The following is a 24,734-nucleotide window of genomic DNA, read 5'->3' on the forward strand; positions in this document are numbered from 1 at the left end:
TCAAGGATTGCTTGTTGCCTATGGTTGGCATGCTTTTTGTAGTGCTGTATCATTTAAACCCACCTTTTAAAGAATCAAATTTTTGAAAATATTCAGATGTCCAGAAACTAGATGTCTGCTTATTTGTTAATATGTTAATGTAATTAGAAAACTGTGTACACACGTGGTAATGTTTAAATATAGGTGTATCTGCCAGTGAAGTTTATGCTTTGACCTTTAGATTAGCTGTAATGCTGAGACAGGCAGGGCAAGACACAAGCGTGTTGTCGAACTTTGTTTATTAGGAGGAGCAGAAACATTATCCAAGAGCATGTTACCAGAATACATGATAAACAAAAAACAAAGTGAGGCTAACCAGGAAGAAGAAAACATAGAGGTAAAAGTAAGATAACACAGATATTAAGAACACGGGAACGGAGAACAATATGGAAAACGAACAGGCAGAGAAAGAATACATATGGTAGAACTCCAGTGTAGTGATGGGATGTTAGATACTGAGGCATCAAAGCTCACTATTGCAAAGCACATTGATTCAACACTGTATTGAAGATTGTATCAAAGTTACTATTAGCATATGACTAATGAGGTCTAAGCATCAAACGTCGTCTAAACACTGGATGAAGTGGCACTGTTTCACAGGTCTGGCACTGTCCTATAACTTGCAGGCTATAAGAGACTGTAAAATCTCCAGACATCTTTTTCCCACAAAATTTGAAATATGGAAAATATGGAAGCAAATCTTTCCATATGAGGATAAATAACATAAATTGATCAAGTACCATTTCTTAATACACAAAAATTAAAGCATTAAAATCTCATTTGACATAATATAAATGCAGTTACCAAAAAGTGGCTGAAAATAAGCAGGAAACTGGGCGTGTTATAAAAACTTATATACATTTACATACACTTATATATTCATTTATGTGTGTTTTGGAAAGTTTCCAAGATGTCATTTTGTGCCAGCATTGTTTAGGTTTTATTGAGACTCCTGTGTCAGGTAATCAACATATTACAGTCCATGGTAATTGGTAAATTCGGGTGAAATATTTATATTAATCTGAAATTAACTGCTCTGCCACTGTGTGTGTGTTTGTGTGTGTGTGTGTGTGTGTGTGTGTGTGTGTGTGTGTGTGTGTGTGTGTGTGTGTGTGTGTGTGTGTGTGTGTTTTGTTTTCTCAGTGTTGACAGGCTGCTGCTGAGGCTGCTCCACTGCTACAGTGTCTCTGACTTCCAGCAGGGGGCAGCAGCAGCAGATCTGCTCTCTGCTCTGCAGCACAGACTGGACTTCTCCTGCAGCTCTGCTCTGGACCTGACAGCAAACACACAGACACACACTCTGACTCTGAGCACCGAGGACTGCACAGTCGTCTCCATGGTCATCCAGAGAGCTCACACATACATACCTACATACACACACACACACACACACACACACACACACACACACACACACACACACACACACACACAGCTCACTCTGCATGACTGTGAGATAGAGGAGGCTGGAGTGGAGTTACTCTTCCCCATTTTACACACAGTCACCCTGCAGTAAGCCACTGACAAACAATTTAACACAATATCCAGCATGTGACTGAATGTAGAAGCTGTGTGTGTTCATTGGAAAGCATTGTATGTTCTTTGAAAGGCTCTATATAAATGTAACTTTGCTCATTCAGTCATATCTTGTGTTCTGTCAAGGACATTTTTTTGAAAAAAAACAGCAAAAAGCCTGACTTTCTTGGTGATTTTATTTCTCTTACTGGCTGCCTGGTTCACTGATCACTGCCTGTCCTTGGCAGGATGGATATTGTGTGTCTCTGAAAATGTATTAATATTATTAGTATGTGCCTAACGTTCCTCTCTATTCCAAAGCTGACCCGATTTCCATAATTCTCGTATTGCATAAGACATTTATTTCCATTATATGTTTTAGCAATCAGGTGGTCATTTTTCTTTTCAACAGTTATTGGCGGGATCCAATAGATCCAAAGTCAAACGAGTACGCACATCATGTGTTGAACCCATCCATAGTATTTTTCTGCTTATCTAATATGCCAATATTTGCTCGTAACCATCCCACCAAGTCCTAAAAACACCCAAACCTAAATGCTTAGTAACTAAAGTAAAGCTTGTGTCACTGTCTTAATTTATATTCTGCATTAGTTCATCAAATGGTTATTTATTGAGAGTGAGTCTGTATTTTGTATTTGAAAAAAAAAAAACTGTCACCATTAAGCAGGTTTGTTGTCAGGTTTGAAGGCTGTGGTTGTGCTATTTTTCTGGCCTTTCTGGTCAACTAATTTCTGTACCCAGTCATTTCATCAAGGGAGGTGTGTTGCTATTGAAATGTCTAACTTCCTTCATCTAGGGAATTCATGACATACATTAGAATTACATTTATTATAGCTGCAGTTGGCAATTAAGGGGTCCAATCATTTTATCACATCTGCACAACTTGGTTGCTGATAATATCCCATATAAAGTTCACCAGCCTTTGTGGTTGGTTTTGAGGTTTTGTTTCCAGGAATGTTGTATTTTGAAACCAATCTCTCAATTTTCTCTGCTGAATTGCTTTATATAAATATTATTTTTCTGATTCGACATGACTAAGAAATATAGTTCCCCCAGAAGGTCAGTTCACCCCAAATGTACTTGCATTCACAGTAGGTTCATATACACCATTGAAGTTTGGTGATAATCTAACACTCTATGGCTAAGTTTTAGCCTATTAATAAAAATCCTGCTCTTGGGGATTGATAGTTAAATACACATATTTTTGATCATTATTTACAAGAAGATCTGCATTTTTTACATTTAAAAGGTATCTCTAGATCAAAAGGTCACTGACTTGTTTGAAAGGTGCATTTGCCCAACTAATTTAGGTATCAAAAATCAGGCTAAAAAAAGGTTTATGAAACGTATTGAACTTTTTTTATGAAATAGTCACAAAGTATTGCACTGTATAAACTGCATTTCTCATGCACAATTGGTACACAATGGGATTGACTCATTTTTCTTTTTTAAAATACCTTTTCATATGTCAGAGGGGCTGTTGGCAAAAATGTCCTATAATTGCCATGCTAGCTCAAAGTCCATAAATCAATACTCATGTCAAGTTTCATAAGAATTACTCAAAGAAGTCTTAATTTTTTTTCAGCTGTTTTGAATGAATCAGTACACCTTGGAAGGATTGATAGGTATGTAGGGGCCATATACCATACAAATATCAACATGTTTCAGTCTCATCAACATTTTGATACCAAATTTGTGAAGATTGGAGAAAGGTCCTACGACTAGTGTGTTACAGTTCATCAGCAACATAAAAAGTAGTAGGATATTTAAATTTAAAGTAATTTCTACAAGAATCAACGTTATAGCAGTCCACTGAAGCCAGTTCTATGATTAGCCAATTACCTGAAAAACATTAGCCAATGTTTGAGTCATCCTTAGGAATACTTCAGCTTGCTTACAGAAGCAGTATGCAAAATTTCATCTTGATCAGAAGAGCAGTCGTTGAGAAACAGTTATTTGCATATTATAATGCCCCATATTGACAAAACTGCTACATTTGGTAAGCTACCTCAAAGTCAATACTGGTATAAGTATTTTAAATTTCATGAAATCTGAACATGCCCTTCAGGAGTTACAGCTAGTTAAAGTTAAAGTTAAAGCCTGACCTTTGTACTACTACTTTGTACTACTAATATTAGACTGGAATAGGACAGCTGTATTTTTTATGTCAGGTTTTTGTTTAAATAATTATTGAGATTCAGACTCTTGCAAATATTTTGACACCAATTTCACTCAGATTGTGTGAAAATCCTAGGACTGGTTTGAAATTAGCAAAAAAATAAAAAAACAAACAAACAAAAAAGTGAAATCTAATGGGCAGAGCCTATCTGAATTCAGGAGAAGCCAAGGAAGAATAAAATAAAAAATAAATAATATTATTTCTATATTCACCTCTGTCTTTTCTTTTGAACATCTGCAAATGTTAAATATAGTTTTGTCTGCAGTTCATAAAGGAAAAAGCAAAAATACATTAGAGTCAGAACTTTTGTTTCTTTGTCACACAGTTTTATTATTTTTTTTAATTCTTGTATTGTCTTTTAGCACACATTGGCAAATGTGTCCATCCTCCTGTCGATTGTCCTTGGACTTGTCCTCGGCCTCACACAGCCAGGTGAAAAAGGCTGTCACGGAATTGAGGGCCACACCTTTGCCTCTTGTTGTGCTTGGACAGCAGCTGCTGGTGCACCTTCCTCTGCTCCTCCTGCTCCTCAAGTTTGGCCTCCTTATGAATCTGCTCGATGGTCTTGGGCCCGTGGTCAGCTCGCTGCGACACCCAGTTATTCTAGAAAAGCAAAATCAGCAGATGCATACTTTTGCATCACCATGCGCTGGAATGGCAAACACAAACACACAAACACAGGCAGAGTCTCTAACCAGTCGCAGGTCGATGACGTCCTGGAGCAGGAACCGAATGCGTGAGGAACCCCTCCTCTCCTTCACTGTCTTTTCTATATATTTAAAGTAATGATCCATTTTTGGCTGAGAGAGAGAGAGAGAGAGAGAGTGTAAGAGAAACGTCGACAAATTTCAGATTTTCTTCACCTTTCGATTCGATCAGGTGTGCTCTCAGCTGAACTCATGTCACAAGACGTTTATGACTCTTATGTAAACCCTGCTGCCTTGCACGGTGGTCAGTGCTGTAAAGCAGTTCACTGCCACTGTGGGTGTAGCTGTGCTGTCATCAGCTGCACTTGGCTTTGGGGAATCCAGGGTGCAGCAGCAGGAGGTGGCAAACGTGGAGGAGGCTGTGAGAGCAAAACCTTCTAACAGCTGACCAGTCCTGAATAAAAGCCTTTCATTTTGTCAGCTGCAGTAGGAGCAGAGCTAACAACCACACTAACAACTTCACTAAACAACATGAACTTGGACACTTTTAAAATAATTGCCAAGGCCTAATAATACACTGATATCAGCACAGCATGCTAGTCGCACTATAGATGATGATCCTAATTAGTTGGCTACCCTGTAGTCAGAGTGCAGGCTTTTATAAACTTTTATAAACAACATTTCAACATGCTTGTTTTTTGGTTAAAAACGTGCATGGAGAAAAAAAAATACAATAAAAAAGACCAGGAAACTTGAACACAAATAACTGTCACACTAGTTGGTGACTGAACTGTCAACATCACAACTGCCATTCCTACTAGAGACAAAATTGACAGTCAATATACAATATCCAAAACTTCTTCATCCAGTTTCGATGTGTAAAGTACTTGTTGTGAAAAACGCAACACAGACCAAATCTGGACAAAATCCGCACAGCCGCTGCACTGCACACTAGCACTCATCTACACATGCGCCGTAAACCTTTACATGACATATTAAAGATAAACCGATGCAAGTGCTGAGCATCTGCTGAGAATATTAAATCAACCCAGACCAGGCCCGCGGCCTGCTTACCCTGGCCTTCTCCAAGTCCAGGTCTTTGCCGATGGCTGTGAGGAGGTGGCACAGACGCTCCAGGCTCTCCTCGCTGTGGTTCATGAATAATTTGACCACGCAGTCATGCATGATGGCCTCCGACAGCATGTGCAGCTTGAACAGCTCCCCGATGAACTTGATGTTACCGATGGACCTCCTGTGGGCCTTGTCCTTCGCCTCCTCCAGATCCTCCTCCAGCCTCTCCCGCTCGCTGGCCTTGCGAGGAGTAACCAGAACAAAGACAAAAGCAAGAAACAGCGCGTTTGGACCCAATAACGACCTGGCCGCCTCCCAGCACTGCTGCCGATTTCAGTCCCCTTTCTCCTGATCTGTGGGTTGGTGAGTCGGGTAAACTAGACAGGAGTGCTGCTTACTGAAGTGGCCGCTTCCAGCTGGTGCCGCAGCTTCTCCAAAACATCATCGTTGACCTTGTCCTTCTCAAACTCCTTCTGACAGCGGTTCAGCAGCAGCTTTTGGAAACTCACAGTGCTGGTGGGCTTGTCTGCCATGGGCACTTTTAACTACACAGGAAAGACATGTAGGAGAAACACTTAGGTATAAGACAGTGTTGAGAGTTCTGTTACTAAATAGAAGTTGATTAAAGCTCCATGTCAGTTTAGAGTGGTTCAAACAGAGTTCACTTCTGTGTGGCATTTGCTTTTGAATGGAACTTCAGCAGCAATGTATGGGAACATGTTACTCACCATAGCCAGGCAGCTGCACATATTGCCATAGACCATAGAGAAGCTGGGCTCATCGATGGCTTTTTCAAAAACCAGGTCAACCACGCCTTTGAGGCGCTCCTCTGTGTCGATGGTGAGGTCCATCACCTGCTTCATCAGTTGGTTAAACATCTGCGGTGTCAGTTTGTTCAGGATACTGCGCACCTTCTGGAAAAGCTCCTGGAGAGGAAAACAGACTACCGACTAAGCTTTCCATTACAAAGATCCCAATCTTTTGTTAAATTCAGCAGTTCTTCCACATAATGACTAACTCCTCACTTTCACCAAATATTTACTCTGCCATTTGGAACTTCGTCATGAACAAAAATCACTCAACTTTGCTATATAGACCGATAAAGGCATCATACATCAATCACACTTTCCGAGAAGTGTAGCACTGGCAGCAAACAGTTTATCAAATCTTATCAACTAAAACCCCTCATATGCTCCAAATTCAAATTAAAAGAAAACCCATTAGAACCAGCTACAAGAATTTTAGATTTAATCAATATATAACTCCTACAAACAAAAAAAATATATACATAATATCCAAATCTGATCCAATAATAACCCTACCGACCAGACAATGCAATGAAGATCTGTCAATCTCTCCAAATGCTGAATTGCACACAAATTTGCAAGAATATTTTTAACACAACCACTGGGTGTTAACCTATAATATATACAAGATCATCCACAGAATACACTACAATATCTACAATACTCTCTCACCAAAATCAACACCACAATCAACACAAGGAACAACAAGCACACAAGATCTGGTCCTCAGTATCATCACACCCCCTGTTTACACTAGAAACCAATGTCCCCCTGCATAGCTACATTCGTGCACACTCCCCGCACACCCACCCAATTAAACAACGACTCTATAATTTAAATATCCAATTCTTGAAGAGCATATCGCAAAAAAAATTAAGTAGCTTTCAAGACCACCATAACAGGCTGTGACTCTGAAATCTGAAAACAGGGCACAGCGGAGTGAGGTGCTGACCTGAGTTTTCTGGGTCTCTGGGTTCTGGGTGTTCTCCCTTTTCCTGCCAGGTTTCCAGGCATTCTCAGCCTTCTTCAGCTGCACCTCGTCATTCACGGACACGTTGGTAATGATCTTGCGGGGAGGCAGCCGTCTCGGGCCTACACTGAGCAGCTGAAGCAACGAATGGGTGCTCTTTATTATGGGCGGTAACAATGTCACAAAGACCTCGGTCACATAAGATGACCAGGCGCTAATTCATTTGTGACAGAAGAGAAGGGATGAGCGGAGAGACCCACCGGTGCACCCCTGCCTCCAGGAATTGCCCTGCTGAAGTCTGCAGAGGCTGGGTTGAAGCCTGGGTCTCTGGCGATAATGCGAGGGCCCACCTGCTGCAGGGGCAGCTTGTTTTGTTTGATCTAGAAAACAACAGAGTCAAGTCGAAGTCCATCAGCCCCTCTCCATGGAATGGTTTTAAAGCTCCCCTAAGGCCAATGTTTTAGCAGGCTTACCTTGTCCAGTACCACATCAGAGATGGGAGGAAGCCCCTCTGGCTTCTGCATGCAGGCAGGCATGAACTGGAAGGCCAACAGGAAGTCTCTATCATACTGCCTCTTCCCATCCTTCAGCTCTGGCTCTGCATGCAGAGAGGGGTACAGTGAGCACCTGGAGAGAGGAATCACCTCTCTGTCAGGACACTGGGCCTGCCCCACAGGAGTGTCCTCTTTTGGCTTCTTCCAGGTGTTGGATAAACTAATAGCTGTAAATCATAACAAATCAGTCTGGTGTCTTTTTAGTGTCCTAACATAGCATGTCATGCATGTGGTTATTTACCTTGACTCAAGCTTTGCCTAAGATTGGACTGTAAGATGGGCTCCACTTTATCCTCCAGCAAGACCTCTGGCTCCTTCCCAGTCTCTTTCAGCTCTGCCCCAGTGGAGGCTCCACAGGCCTGGACTGCCTCTATAACAGCCTGGCCTGGGAGAGTGAGGCCTGAAGGAGCAGCAGTGCTGGAAGGCAATGAGGGCGTCAGCGTGCCTGAGGCAACCGCCTCTCCGGCTGCTGGACTTGCAGCCTTCGCCGGACAGTGGGCCTCCAGGGCCAGGCCGACATTGACATTCCCCTGCTCTGCTACCTGGCTGTTCAGCTGCTGGGATTTGAGGTAGAAAATGCGAGGATAATGAGGGTGTGGACATAAAAACTAGCAAAAGACAGAAAAGATGGAGAGAGAGAGATAGAGAGAGAGAGAGAAAGAAAGAGAGAGAGAGAGAGAGAAAGAGAGAGAGAGATACTGCACACACATGCAGAAGAAGGGGAATGGCAATGAGGGTGGGGGGGTGAGCACAGCACAGCACAGCACAGCATAATTAGAGAAGTGAGTAGAGAAAGAGGCAAAGAGAGAGAGAGATGAAATGAGAAAGCACAAGAGGGCAAAAGATCCAGCCGCAAAGGCACAAAATGTGTGTGTGTGTGGAGGTGGGGGGGGGGGGGGTGAAGACACAAAGACAGCAAGAGATAGCAGACAAGCATGGGGTGCTTAAATAAATGGGCAGGAGAAATAGAGAAAGAGAGGAAAGAGGAACACTGTTAACATTTAGGGAAAGAGGACACAAAGTAAGTGCAACGGCGCAGTAGTGAGTGTTCCCTTTACAGAGAAGCCTTTCCTCAGAGGAGCTGAGGTGCTCAGGGTTTGGCTGAATCCTTCTTACAGGGCCTTTACGTGGGCTGTCTGTGTAGAGGGAACACGAGGGAAGATCAGGAGGATTCGAGTGGCTGTGAGGGAGAACTAAGATGGAGGCAGACGAAAGAATAGGCACGGCAAGTCGGAACATCAAAACACATCTGAGAAGCCTTCTTAAATCAGAACAGCCACAATCACACAAGCTACTGGAACCAGTCAAATATGACGGAGGAGGGTCAACGGTGTGACCGAATCACTGAAGAAGGAAGAGAGAATGGCCGGAAATCAAACTACACCATCAGATTTTGTTGCTGATTGTATGATGCTTTTAATAGGACAAGAGAATGAAAGCCAGCCAAACAACCAAACAATCAGCTCAGAGCTTATTATGAGGGAGGACTAGATGAGAGAGTACTTTAACCTGTGGAGTGGATCACGCGAAGCAGCGGCCTGCAGCCGATCAGGGGCTCGGGCTGCGGGACTGAATGGCTTACCTGTGGAGCAGTAGGGGTAGTGCAGGGACGTCCCACTGGTGGGCTTGTGTTCTGGCTAATGCCTACTCCTGACATGATCTCCTCTGTGATATCCTTGCCATCCTGGTTAGGGTCTCGGATACGGATCTTAGCGAACAGCAAGTTATTTGCATCTATTAAGTCAATCCACAATTAAATTAATTTCACCTCTGAGGCAGGGGGAATACTCACTGTTTTCTTTACCCTCTTAGTGGGTGGAGGCTGCTGAGCTGTATGCAATATTATGGATGGAGATTTGGTGTATATGGTCTGGCCAGGATAGTATGAAGGCCCTGCCACTAGTGGTGACCAAAAAAAAGCACTGGTTTCAGTTAGAGAGCAAACGAAAAAGCAGTTTCAGCCAGCGGGAATACCCAGAAGAAAGGTCTCTTTATCGGTGAGAGCACGCGTGTGGGTTTCCCAGGTGGGGGTAGAGAAAGGGAAGTCCAAACTCACCATATGCTAGTGGGCAGTCTGCAGGAAAGAGCCCAGGGTAGAATGTACTGGGTCCTGTGGGCTGGACGGAGTACTGCTGGGGATGTCCCACGTAGGGAAGGCCACTGTGGTGATACTGAGAATGAAACAGAACAGCAGAAGTAAAGGGCCTAGCACCAGACATGGCCATTCATATAGGACACTCCTAAAAGAGATATTCGAAGCAGTAAACAAACAAAAAATACAAAAACATTTAGTTTTTACACTGAAAAAAAACTAAACTAGAACTTCTCATTTCTGCTTCCAAGATAAAACATATTTTTATCTACACATTTTAGGAGCAGTTTATTTATTGCTGGCCAACCTGTTTATAGACAGATTTTCAACCCATTTGCTACACTGTGTACATATTTGCACAGGCGCTTTTCTCTGCTCTGGGTACCTGAGGCACGTAGTACTGGAGTACGTAGTACTGGCCGGTCTGGGATGAGGTGAAGGGCATGGGCGTCAGGAACATCATGATGGGCTGGCTGGACACGGGTCGAAAGGAAGCGATGTTACTTGGAATGGCAGGCTGGGCTGTCTGCATCTGAGGGATCTGGAAAAGCTGGGAGAGGAGAGGAGTGGAGAGTGAGGGTCACAGAGCAGCGTGGCGTATGCCGCAGCAGCCGGCTCAGACGCTCGGAGTGAAGACTTTAGTCAAGAGTTGAGTCGTGGACTCTACAGCAGTTGTACTGGGAATGTTGAGGAGATATATACATAAAAAAAAAAAAAGTTTAAAATTTTCAAGGGATTTTGAATGTCCTATTATGCTAGGCATGCAAGATACAAAAAGAAAACCTTTCAAGAGTCTGTTTCACATGCATGGCACTAATACAAGGGTGAATGAACTAGCATGAAAAATTAAACAATTACAATGATGGATGCAGCTAATTAGCCATGATTGCAGGAGAGGGGATATATATGTAAAAAACAACTAATCTTGAATGTAAATTTGTACCGATAACCTGAGTCTATCAAAGCCAATGCTGACAAAATATGACATGAGCTAGAATTCAGAATGTGACAAAACCCCCATCCCAGTTGGCTTTGATGCTCAGAATGGGAACATAGTGAGGGAATTCCTTCTACATGAGAAACAGTAAAATGAGCCTAAGAGGTGATTCTCACATACTGTCTCCCACCGAGCTGTTGCCATCTTAACATTTTCTGGACATAAAATCCTCCCTCCAGCAGTTATGCAGGCAGGCAGAAATGAACCTTTGTATGGGCTCCTGGGTAATGGAGCAGCCATACCATGTCCAAAACAGATTATTAAAAAGCACTGGAGTCCAAAGGAAATAAAGAGAAACAGACTAAAAAAGACTAAACATAAAAGACTAAACATAGGTGCTGGCATCCTCCGAACTGGGGAGCAGAGTGGCGCGCAGGTGCACCACTGAGCTACTGGAATGTCTTTCAATGCATTTTTTGAAGACTGCAAAATTACCTGAATGGATCTCAATCCTCCCTTGAATATTGAAGCAGGAACGAGAGAGAAGCTAGTGGAAGAACGCACTAATGGGTGTGGAGGGTCAGAGAGACTTCAACACGCTCACATACACTGGCACACACAATTTAAACAAATCTTTAAACAAATTTAAACCAAACCAAGTTTTGTTTTTTTTTAAATGACGGAATTGAACACTGTTGTTACAGTGGAATTGTGAGGTCAGAGGCAGAGCAAATGTGTTCCACTAACCTTCCTGGCCCTTTAAGTGCACTACTGCAGATAGACTGAAAACAAATTTCACCTAAATAAAATCACACTGTAACACTGAAAACATAAACACAGACAAGCACTGAATGAGTGGTAAAGGGCATTAAAGCCTAAGTATTACATGGAGATCACCGCTCACATTTTCAATTCTTTCCTTTGACAAAACAACTCACATCAACAGCCAAGGCACTGCACTGGCTTTCTAAAAGGAGATGGCAGATGGCACTATCAATTAGCTTCACTCAAAAATGGGAGAAAACAAGGAATGCGGCATGTTATGCGCTCGTGCACATAGTTCGGTCACACGTCTCTGCTATGGTCTTCCAACGTACACTGCCCTTGATATGAGGCAATATGGCCACCTACTGTAAGCTCAACCTTGGGTCACGATATCATGCAGAGCCTTCATAATACCCTATGCTTCTGTGCATGTGCTAGTCAGATTCAAGCTCAAATATCGTCTCTCTCAGCTAGCACAGCCCGGCCTCATCTGTCTACAAAACTTCCAAGAGGTCTCCGGTACACTAGACAAATGTTGCTGTTTTGTATTCACAGAGAACATTTATCCAAGTATGTGTACTGGTCAAAAAGTTGGGATGCGGCTGGGAGACAGGAATCCATCTGCCTCTGAGATTGATGTGTGAGTTGGGGAAGGGAGTGCAGTGGCTAGAACACTAAACTTGGCGAGGTTTTACCACAGGCACACAGAGGAGCATGCAGCATACAGTGGGAGGTGCTGCGCTGCGGCGGTGGACATTAGCTGCTGGTGGGCAGGATGAGAGAGCAAACTGGGGGTGGAGGAGGGTGGGGGGAGCCAGGCAGAGACTGTGGGGGCAGGATGCGTGCAGACGCATGTCACATGCTGCAGGAATCTGGACCATGTTGCTGACAAGTTCATTGAATGTTTTGAAGCCAACTACAGCACATGCATGTCTGTGTTGTATCTGGGCTTGGTGTAGTAGGGTCAAGGAAGACTTATTTTTAGCTGAAGACGTCTATCAATAGCAACACACTTAACTGCAGATAACCATATTTACTGCTAAACTTTGGCTGACATCTCAAGTGAGGCGCACTTCATACAGAATGAATACAAGAGTTAATTTACTGTCTTGTGCAATTCAATATAACAAGCTCATGGTTCATTGCAGGTGGAGCCACCGTCCTTGTTGATTGAAAACCTTAAGAAGCAGAAGCAACAGTCCTATTCCAAGCTAGAGAAAAAAGGCACAGGACTCTCACACAGCAGACTCTGAAATGGAAGATCTCTCACATTAAGGTATGGCTATGCAGCCTTGAATTTTTATCTCCAGACATTCTTGTGTGGTTCCTAGATTTTTCCTACATTCCAGTCCTTTTCTCAAGTACACTTTAAATAGAAAATAAAGTAATTAATTGAAGGGAATAGCCGGTGCCATCTTTATTCTGAGCTCAATGTTGCATACAGACGAGGTATTGTCCACAGAATGTCTAACAGTCTCAGGTGGGTTCAATCTTTATACATTTTCATCAAGTTACAAAACCATTTTTTATTAAAATTGTATCTTTAGGTGGTATCCTGGCCTCAATCCCGGACTTGCCACAGAGGCCATATTTGGTCATTCTCACATCCTGCTTACTTCCAAAGCCTAATTTGGTCTTTTACAATTCCTGCCATCATATTATTACATTAATAATTTCATTTTATTACCTCACTTGAGTACACCTCTGGCTGGATTTTGAACCACTTGTAATCCTAAATGAATCATGAATGATGCAATCAAAGGATCACTGCTTGAAGCCAAGCAAAAAAGTTTGATTTTTCACATTCACAGACATGAAGAGCCAGCAGGACGAACCAAGACTGATGTGAACTGTGTGGGAAAGTAGACTTTGCACATACTGTAGAACAAAACCGCTTTGATGAAGTTGTAAGCAAAGAGGTATTAAGAACATAAGCCTGTGTAAATCCTGATAAGCAATTGTAGTTCAGAAGTGTTTGAATATGTGTATTGTTTGTTTGTATTTTCACAGGCCAAAAACAAGTACTGATTAGCAAGATTTACTACCTCCCAGTACACCATTTCTTTTTACTGCCTGAGTAGATGTTGATGGAAGTCAAAAGGCCAACAGAAGCAACAGCCATCTGGTGGTTGCTTCCAGACTACCAGATCAGCTTGATATTCTCTATTGCCTCTCTCTGGCAGAAGACCCACCAGGTCATTCCACATTTGCATAGTTTTGGTGATGCTCTTTGCTTTGGCTTCAGTGTCACTTTGGTGGGCTTCTTTGGATGGGATGATTCCCCCGCTGAGAGTGTGCGGGCTGTTGTGGAGAGAGGATGTGTCTCCAGAGTCACATCCAGACCCACATATGGCCATCGCAACCAGAAAAGCACAGGTGAGGAAGGTAAGGCTTCTGAGAGCTACCAGCCAAGCAGGTGTGGACAGAAAAGAGGTGCTCTGTAGCAAAGAGAAAGGAAGCTGATTGCTTGGTATGTAAAAGGACAGAAACCTGGAAGCTGGTGTGGATAGTATGAAACCCACCAAAAATGAAAACAACAGCTTCATTTGGAAAAAAAAACAAAAAACCCAACAAAATGCAGCAAGAGAGAACAGGTCTTTGCTCATCTTAGATAAATCAGTGTTTGATATAATCAATGCTTAAAAAAGCAAGGTAGCCAGGAACAAAAAAGTAACCAAAAGTATTCAAGGTGAAATGTGCAGTGTATTGGCTCAGTCATTTCAACTGTTCCCCATTTTTTTTATATCAATTTTCATCTCTGACAAGGAAGATGTGGAGGGGAACCTGGGAGGCTGTTGGACAGGGTAATGAACTGGATTGCAGGCTCAAACACTGTATGCACTTGAAGGACAGTGTTCACTGCAGTTCTGTGTATGCCTTTTTTTCTATCGTGACTTTGTATCAACCGGGAAGGAGCAACTGTCATTCACACCCAACAGGAATGCAGCTAGTTGTGACCTTGAGAATTCTTGGCTATGGAATCGCCAAAAAGTATCTTAAGCACTTTAGCACCATTCTAAGACAACCATTGACAATAATTACTCACCTTAATGAATGCTTTGTCCGCATCTTGGCTGCATCTGAGCTGGTGGTTGAAAAGCAGGGCCCGCAGCTGTCGGTTCTGGTGCTGGATGTCATACTGCTCAGCGGTCTGACAGGCACGCACAACTCGTAGGTCTGTTCAAGGTGGTGCTTGTACACCTCAATTTCCATCGTAATTGTCCTATACAACCATTAAAAATTTGACAGAAGTTAAAAAACAGCAGAACGGTTTGTTACAACTGGAAAAAAATAAATAAGAAAAGATTGTTTGTTGTACATGAAAGTCAGTCAGCCATGAGGATAAGCCCTCTTGTCCAAAGTTCTGATCAGCAGTTATGACCTCCTAACACTGCAAGAAAAAAGAAAACAAATGCATCAAAGTTGGCGTTATACTCAGTAAGAACTCAGTAGACTAAGAAACTGCAAAATACTCAGAGAACTCTGTGCATGAGTCAGTGGCTCAATAGTCCAACTAAAATCAGCCAGGACCACAGTTTAGTTGGGCTAAACATGAGTCAACTAAATCCTTAGTCAGAGAATGATATTCTGTCTTTGCTGCTTACATGATCAGCTTCTTTCAAATAGCCATGTAAACTTAGTCAACTTAGTTATTTAGGAATAATATCAAACTACATGTGGGCCATCAGATCCTGTTTGCCCTTGAAGACCCACTCACAATCTCTGCCCAAGTCAGAGACTATTTAGAGCTATTATCTTAATTCCAGCACTGGACATGCATTACCTTGCACAGTTTCACAGCTCTGGCACTGCAATCAACAATGCATACGTCTTAACTAAGAAGGCAACAGTTCAAATGGAAAACCTACTTCCTCTCTGGGAGTGAAGGAAGCCAGCTGCTTGATCTTCAGTGTCTGGTTGAGTCTTGGATGCATCAAGCACAGGGACACCAGCTGATACCCCATGGTTGAGGTGCTCCATATATTGTGCAAGGATCGGTTCGTTATAATCACCATTCTGCATTTTTTTAACAGCAGCAACAGCATAAAATGGTTCAGTTAAGGGTGCATCATTGGAAGACTTTCACTAAAATATGTCCTCACCATGTCTCAAATACAGCAATACCTCTTAGAAGCCATTGTACTGCACACAGAATGGACAGTCCCAGCAGTTTCTGTTCCCATATGGAACCTCAGTGTTTTGATTACAGAAAAAGCAATTCACAATGACATGAACTGGTTTCTTCCTATTGAATAGGGAGTTTATATATATAACTGAATTTGATCAAACTGTAGCAATGATTGTGAGCAAGGATCTTTCATTTTACAGCCTAAAAATGAAAGTGACAAATAAATGTATGTGACAAATAAACCAAACTTGAAACTTTATATAAATAGCTTCCTGTTAAATATACACAGTTAATCAGTCATTAAAAACTACATTCTATTAATTAAGAATGTTTATGAAAGTTAATTTAATCTAACTAACAATAAATGAACAGTCGAATATTGTAGTTCAAACAGTCCGATAGCTGTAGTAATGGCTTACCTCATTTTGCTTATTTAGAGAGAACGATAAATTTGAAAACCCACAGGTTTGTGAATTTGGGTCTCTAAATCATACAAAAGTAGGTTTTCTATTTCTGAACAGTTAGCTAGCTAACAAACTACCAGCACCTAAACGATCAAAGTTGAAAGATGAACAATGAAATGGTTCCACAAGGAATGGTTTATAGCCCGAGTTAGACACTCGCTGACCTCAACTATTAGCTAGCTAACCAGCTTATCGCTGTGATAAAGCGATACAATTTTTAACAATGAGGACATGAATAAAGTATCCTTTACAATTTTCACAATATTGTTAACGTAACTGTAATATCTGAAAACGGACCACACAGGAAGGTCTAAAAATGAACAACTGCAAACACCCCGTTCCTTATCTTACCTCGTTAGGTAGCTAAAATAGCTAACCTAGGTTAGACCCTTTAACCATTTAAAGGTCTGAACTGTCAAACTGCGTTTCCGTTAGGCAGATAGTTTGACGCCGTTTGGTGAAACTTATGCAGCCATATAAATGATTTGATCGCCGATACCTTTAGACATCATGGAATAAAAGAGGCTTATTTTAGCTGATGTGTGTGTGGAGTTGTTTGGGGGCAGCTATGCGCTGGAAGCTAAGCGTTGCTTCAGTGGCTTCTAGCATGGACTAGCTACGATCATAATTCTGCTACAAAATGTATAAATGAGGAAATATACAATTATTTACATTATTACAGCATTTACAGTATTAAAAGCGTGATTTAATGGGATGAATAGTTAACTAGCTAACGTTAGCTATCCTAGCTTGATGGCTATCTTTGCTCACTAACGGTTACTGCATCTTAGGGCCAACTTTATGCTGCACTTCGCCCCCTAGCGGGCCCGCGGGAGAATCCACACTGGCATACTCAAATAAATCACTTTATAACATCCAATATTCTTAAAGTACAGTACATTTTTCGAGATAACATTTCTTAGGAATAAAACAATTACCTGCTTACTGATTTTCAGATGTCTACATGCAGCCTAATTTGGTCTTTTACACTTCCTTCCATCATGTTATTACATAAATAATTTCATTTTGTTACCTCAGTGTCAGGAATTCTGTCACTGAGCCACAGTTCTATGAAAACTAAAGCACAACAGTCTCTACACTCGCGTTGGGTGCTATGCTAGAGTTGACCTGTTGACCAGGGAACAGACATTGGAGAGCAGGATGGACAGTACAGCTGGTCTGCTAGGGTTAGCTTTTTTTTTTTTTTTTTTTTTTTTTCTCCAGTGGTAGCTCAGTGGTTAAGGTATCAGAAGGCTGCTGCTTCAAGCCCCCCCACTGCCAACTTACCACTGCTGGGCCCCTGAGTAAGGCTCTTAACCCTCAATTGCTCAAGTTGTACTCAGTCATAATTGTAAGTTGCTTTGGATAAAAATGTGTCAGCTAAATGCCATAAATATAAATCCAGCATGAACTCATGCCCTCTATGGTTTGTTTTTATTCAGCAGTGACTCCTGTCTCTAGGGTTTCTGTGACCTTGAGTATGAGAGAAACATTTTATTTGTGTATATATATATATATATATATATATATATATATATATATATATATATATTACATCTATTGTTATTATTATTATTGTTAGATACTGGAGCCTTTCTGTCTTCAGGCATCCAACAAAAGGTCTCTGCCTATCAGCCATGACATGGCGGCTTGACCGCGAGCTGGTCGCCTGAGGTCTTCCACTCCTTCTTCTTGTCTCCTTTACCCCTCCCTTTCTCTTTCTTTCTCTCCCTGTCTCTCTTTAAGCACAGGAGTACCTCATGGCGGGTACGGGAACAGCTCGTGGGTCGTTCATGCCAAGAACATCTAATTTTTAATAACCTTGTCTCTTTCCTTTCTACACAGACCCTTAGAACATGCCTCACTTTTCCCCGTCATTCTGTAGATTTAGATAGTAGATATAGGACACATATATACTCTGTGCTTTCCTCAATAAAGTTGAACTCTCTTCATTCACTACCTTGGTGTCAGTGTCTCTTGACTTCCCCAGATCCAGCTACAGAGGACAGAGGGCAGAGGGTAACTTGGAGGAGATCGAAACTGAAGGACTTGTCACTTTGAACCAGTTCCTAACAAGAAGTACAAAATACATAAAGTCTACCTTAAACATTGATAAGTGCAATAAACAATAAGTACTAGAGTACTACTAGACCAGCAAGTAGTAAGTTGCAGTAGTTTAGCTTTGAGATCACAAGAGACCACACAAGCACCCGGGTAGCTTCCTGCGAAAGAAAGGGCCGAATCCTTCGTATGTTACAAAGGGGAAATCTGAAACATGAGTTGAGAATGACAACTGGTTGTCCAAAGTTATGATCGTGATACCAGGGAGTTCTCAAAGGGAACTGTGAGGTCCTGATAAGGGCTGGGAGTACCCGGGATGTACAGAAGGTTGCATGTTAGCTAGGACAGCTAGCTGGCTCATTCGCTTTCTATCCATCTTAAAACTGCCAAAGTCTCGAAGTAAACATCACTAGTGAGTTATTCTACACATCTGGCATTAGCAGAGTGTTACAATAATAACAGTTCACCGCAGCAGTAAAGCGATAAACACTTGTCTTATGTAGCTGACAAGCTCGCAAAATACACCAAGCCCGTTGTCATAGCAACCAGCACTTAGCTTGCTCGGACTAGCCTAGCTAAGATAGCCTTAATGGGCTAACAAAGACTCATTTCTACGCCAGGCGCACATACTACAAATGCATATTAGCTACATAACTGTTCAAATAAATGCGTGTATTACCATGCTATTCATTAATTTTCCTGTATGTGCACAACTGTAGACCGGGGGTTCTTTAACGTAATCCTCTTCGCCATTAGCTTAGCTAGCTAATAAAGCTAAGCTAGTTAGCCAGCCTAGCTAACTAACTGATATGTTTCAATGTGGAGACGCAGTAAGAGTGTCCCTAATAATTTGAGTTTGTTTTCAGTCGGTACGTACACTCAAACGGTGTCATACAGTTATTGAATAAATCAGCAGAAGCTGTTATTAAAATAATTTTCTGCGTCCTTTCGAGGTCTTACCTTGACATTGGTGAAGCTTAGCAGTGGTAACCTACATACGATTAGCATTAAAGAAATTAAATACAAAAAAAAAACATATTTCTACGGTCACCCGAGAAGCCCATGTCTTTGTGAAATTTATTCTATGAGAATAATTTAATATTACTTGCTTTGGAAAAAGCAAACACTTCATGCTAAACTTAAAGTGTGCACGGCACAGTAATTGCTGTAGAAGACACATACATGTATTTTCACAATACACAGGCTGTTTATGTCTGTTCAGTACATATGGTTATATTACACCTTGGTTATGTGTAATATGGATATAAATGTTAAAATGGTCTATTACAGAACACGACACCTGTTGCGTTTTATATTGGTAAATCTCTGATATGACCACTGTAACATAAAGTTGCGGTTATAAATACGTGAAACATTTTTGATCGACTGAAATGTAGCTGTATGTACATGCAATATATTTGTGATTATGTAAATTAAACAGCTATTCTTATTCTTATGGCTAGCTAAATAAATTGCAATTTCGTCGTCTTCATGGCATGGTGTTTATTCATTCTTCGGCATACAAAATGACGCCTTTTCACGTTTGGAACTACAAATATGGCGGCCTTTTTTCTTTAGCGTTTTAATGACGTAAAAGTAGAGTCTCACCGTAAAGTCGGGCAGGAGGAGCTGGACTCATTTATTTCTTCGTATCTTTCCCCATCTAGCGGTCAATAACGGGTAGTCTTGAATTGATTTCTATCGCGTAATATTTTGGATATAAATGTTTAAATTTCCTGTTGCAGGACAGACAAAGTATAGTCAACCAGTTCTAACCTTTTGATAAAAACTTGAACTTCAAAGTAGGTGAATCTATTTCCTTAAACCAATCAGATCACAGTTCATTTACATAACATCAATGCTTTGAGTGCTTTAGATATGAGAACATCACAGTGATCTTTCTGCTCACACATCAGTCAGTCTATAATTCTGTATTATGTGTTTCTATAGCTTCCAACTTTCATGAGTTCCTTGAATCTGTGGAGAAAAGTGCAGACCAATGTAGTTTCTTATTTGTGAACATTTATACATTTATTGTAATTTATTTATCATTTAAATGTTTTATTACTTTTAATTTATAGACATAAGGACACAGAAAACAGTTCATATACTGAATGAATTGTTACAAGGTAATATTTTCTAGACTGTGTTTACCATATGTTTTTATTTCTAAACGTGATTGCAGTGTGTTAATCTGTCACACCGAGGCAGAAGGGGTGAATCTGATATACCCCTCTTCCATTGTCAACTATTCAGAGTCCTCCAGGGGAGCTCATACAACTAAAGAAACACATACAGAGGTCATTGGAGGTTCTAAGTTACATCTAAAGTGGTCTAGTTGTGACGTTGCGAGGATAAGCAGGATGCGGGGACGAGGCACGATGAAACGCACTTTTATTTTTGCAAACATGCAAAACATACAACAAAGCTCAAACACTATGCACATCTCAAACACCAACACACGTACTATGACACACGAGACATATATACACCCAAGCTGATTACACATAACAGAGAACAGGCGAACGACACGAGAGGGTGTGGCAACACAGACGAACACACACACACCAAGATCTTTGAGGAGGGGGCGGGGCCACAACATGACACTACCCTGTAGGGCACCATCTCCATGGAAGTATATTTTTAAAAGCATGTTTGATAACCATATTTATACTGGAACGATTTAATCAAATGTGTTGTGTTTTTTGTTCTTCTCTAAGACCTTTCGGACGCCGATATTCAGATTTGAGTCTGAGCAAGTTGAGAAAGCCACTGTGAGGGTTTCTGGGTGCTCTGGAGGAACACCCAGAAGTTGTACACCTGCACCATGCCTGAGACCCCTCTGCCCCTGACACAACTGCCCAGGAATGTGGGCATGTACCTAGACTATGAGGATGGACAGCTGTCTTTCTATTACATACTAACATATCTACATATTTATCGGAAACCTCTGGGAGAAGAAGCTGTATCCCCTCTTTGCGCTGCTGGACAGACACACTTATGACACTGTACTCATCAAAAGCAGCACCAGAGATGCACTGAGTCATATCCCGCTACACACCTCTCAGGCCAGCTTGTTTGCACATTTTGTCATAAAACTTAAGATGTCAGTTGTTGCTGTTATATATAAAATTACCAAATTAAAAAATAAATAAATCAAAAAGTACTTGTGGCTAGATGAACACAGTCAATCACATAAACAAGATATAATGTCAGTAATGTTTGCGGCAGGTGTTTCAAATGTGCCCAGACTCATATTCAAAAATATCCATGTTTCAACAGTTTGAAGGTGGCCATGACACTAACAGTCTGGTGGAAATTCCACAAGATATCAAACTCCACACTCACACAAACTAGTCATTCTCCCATTTGGAACAATCCAGGCTTTACCATGAACAAAAATATTAAACTTTACATCTTGGATAGAAAAGGGCATTACACACCTTAAACATATTTATCATAAGCCTTCTTTCATGTCACGCCCACAACTAGCCCCAAAATATGCTATAGAAAGCACCCAGTTCCTATAATACCATCAGCTAAGATCACCTATGTGTTCAAAAATCAATTCCGATACCTACATCCATATCAGAATTTATAAACAAACATTCTTAATACAAAAAACCTAATCTAAGATATACAAAATAATAGTGAAATCAAATCTCACAGTTACCCTCCCATCGAGACAATGGGAGGAAGATTTATTACCAGCCCCCGACGCCGCAGTTTGGATTAAAATGTGTAATAATCATTACCACATGACAGCAACACTAACCTACAATGCATTCTGTACAAAATAATACAGAGTACATTATACTACACATTGTTAATAGGATGTCAGAAATATTGAATGATATCATAGAGGAAGATACATGTGGGATAGTTTAGGAGTAATAAGGAGTTTGGTTACTGAAGGATTATATGTCTGCATTATATGTCTTGCTGCATTATATGTCATCGCTATTAGCCCACTATTATATAAAATTAAAAATGATCAGCAATTACAAGGTGTTCAAATGTTAGTTATGGAAAGATGGAAAATATCTGCGTACGCAGATGATGTGACGGTTTATGTCAAGAATCAAAATGAGTTTCATATAGTTAAGAGACACTTCGAAAAGTATGAAGTTGTGGCTGAAGCGAAATTAAATGAAAGTAAAAGTGAAGGGGTATGGATAGGAGCTGGACAACCTGTACCAATAAATGTAGAAATAAAAACTGAAATTAAAATATTAGGTTTGATGGTAGTAAATGGTAGATTTAGCGAATGGAATTGGGAGAAGAAGGAGTGTGAAATTAAACTAGAATTGGGAAAATGGAGGGTGTCAAACTATAAGACTAGAAAACAGGAGGTTAAGACCTTTGTTTTGTCAAAATTGTTGTTTTTGACTACGGTTTTCCCTCCGAATGAGAAATGTATTAAGAGGTTGAATAAAATGTGTGTTCGTTTTATTTGGGGAAATAACAGAGAAGTGACAGAACGGGAAATTATGTACAAGTCGAAAGATAAAGGCGGATTAGGGGGAGTTGAGTTAACTCGGAAATTAGAAAATGCCTTTTGCAAAATTGTAACGAAAGCTATATTTCGGAAAGCAATTTGGGTAGGAGATGTAAATCAGTGGAAAGAAAAGAGGCAAGTCAAGGAAACATGCTCCTTATTTTAAATTAGTATATGGAGATTTTTGTTTAAATATAGGCATCTTAATATTGATTGGAATAAGTCCCCAAATAAAATGATAGGTAAAACAATACAAGACCGTGATTTTGGGGGAATGTCAATTATAAGGGTCTGACAGTGACAGAATGTGAAACCTGTGTTAAAAATGTGTGAAACCTCGGAAAATGTTCGAGATACTGCATGGCTTATATCTGTTGGAAGACTGCCTGTACGATGTATTGTCAAATGGAGTTGTTTTGTTACAACAAAGGAATGTCCGATGTATAATTGCATAGCCGATGAAACGATAGAACATTTATTACTGCAGTGCACAAGGACTATTGAAATTTGGGAGAAAATGAAAGGTATTGGGTTTAAATGGGATCGTAACAGGAAAAGTATTAGGTATGGAGTGTTTAATAAGAATTTGACTGAGAATGTGAAGGACAAATGTGACAAATTCGAAGATTTGGAAAACACGATGTAAGATGATTATTGAGCAATGTATAATACCTGCAGAAATAGTTTTTAAACAGATTGTATGTGAGTTAAAAAGGTTAAAGACGTTTGATATGAGAGGAAAAATTCCCTGGACTCTTTTGGACATATAAATGGATGATGTATACCTAATTTACAGATGTAAATTGTGTTGTTAATTATTAATGTATAGAGTGAAGGTAGTCTGTGTCCTCTGGTAGATATTGTTTGTGAGGTTTTTGTGATGGAGTGTTTGTATTGAATTGAATTGAATTTTCTTAATAAAGTCAATTTAAAAATGGAGAAAGGTGGTCCTAGAAACATTATTTATTTACGTGAGCTTCGAACGAGAGGGAGGGATACATAACTCCAAGATCTTTAACCGTTAGATAAGATGTGATTGGGAGACCATTGAGGTTCATTGAGTAATTAGAGAGTGGGGACCTAGCTGACTCTGGGCCTAATAGAAACACCTCTGAATGTCTCTGAATGTTAGAAATTAATTAAAAATACTAATGTAAATGTATTTAAGACACATGCATTTAGGACATGTAAGTTTTTCAATCACAACAAAATATGTTGTTGTATTTTTTGCATTATGCTTACTACAGAATTAACAGTCAAAAGTTCAGTGACTTTGCATGCAGAGTTGTAACTCTGCTTATTACTAGAACTGTGGCTAGAATCAAAATCAGTGTCACTCCTAAATCCCCAATCAGCTAGTCGTGAAGTTAACATTCAAATAGAAAATAAAAATGCAGACTTCAGAATTAGTTAAATAGCTGAGGGAATAGAATAAATTATCCGTTGCTACCCCTGTCTTTTATCATCCCTCCATCCCTCCATCCCATGCCATCTTCCTCTATTATTTGCTTTTCTATTTTGTTCTGGTATCTCCTTATCTCTTTTTAAAAAAACATTGGCCAAAAGCAGCTACATCATTACCTGGTTTGGGAACTGCACCACCTTTGACCGCAAGACCCTCCAAAGAATAGTGAGAACAGCTGAGAAGATCATTGAGGTCTCTCTTCCCTCCATCACGAACATCTACCTAACACGCTGCATCCGGAAAGCCACCAACATTGTGAAAGACCCCACAAACCCCTCACATGAACTGTTCACCCTTTTGCCATCTGGAAGAAGGTACCGCAGCATCCAGTCCCGCACCTCCAGACTGTGCAACAGCTTCTTCCCAGAAGCCATTAGACTCCTGAACTCTGGCTAACTCCAATTCCAATTCAGATTCCAAAATGGGCACTTTTATACATGCTTATAGACAGTCACTCACACTCACACACACACACACACACACACACACACACACGTACATACATACATACATACATAAAT

Source organism: Electrophorus electricus, unplaced genomic scaffold, assembly GCF_041902795.1.
Source record: "Electrophorus electricus isolate QZ-2024a unplaced genomic scaffold, ASM4190279v1 Scaffold34, whole genome shotgun sequence".
NCBI lineage: Eukaryota > Metazoa > Chordata > Actinopteri > Gymnotiformes > Gymnotidae > Electrophorus > Electrophorus electricus.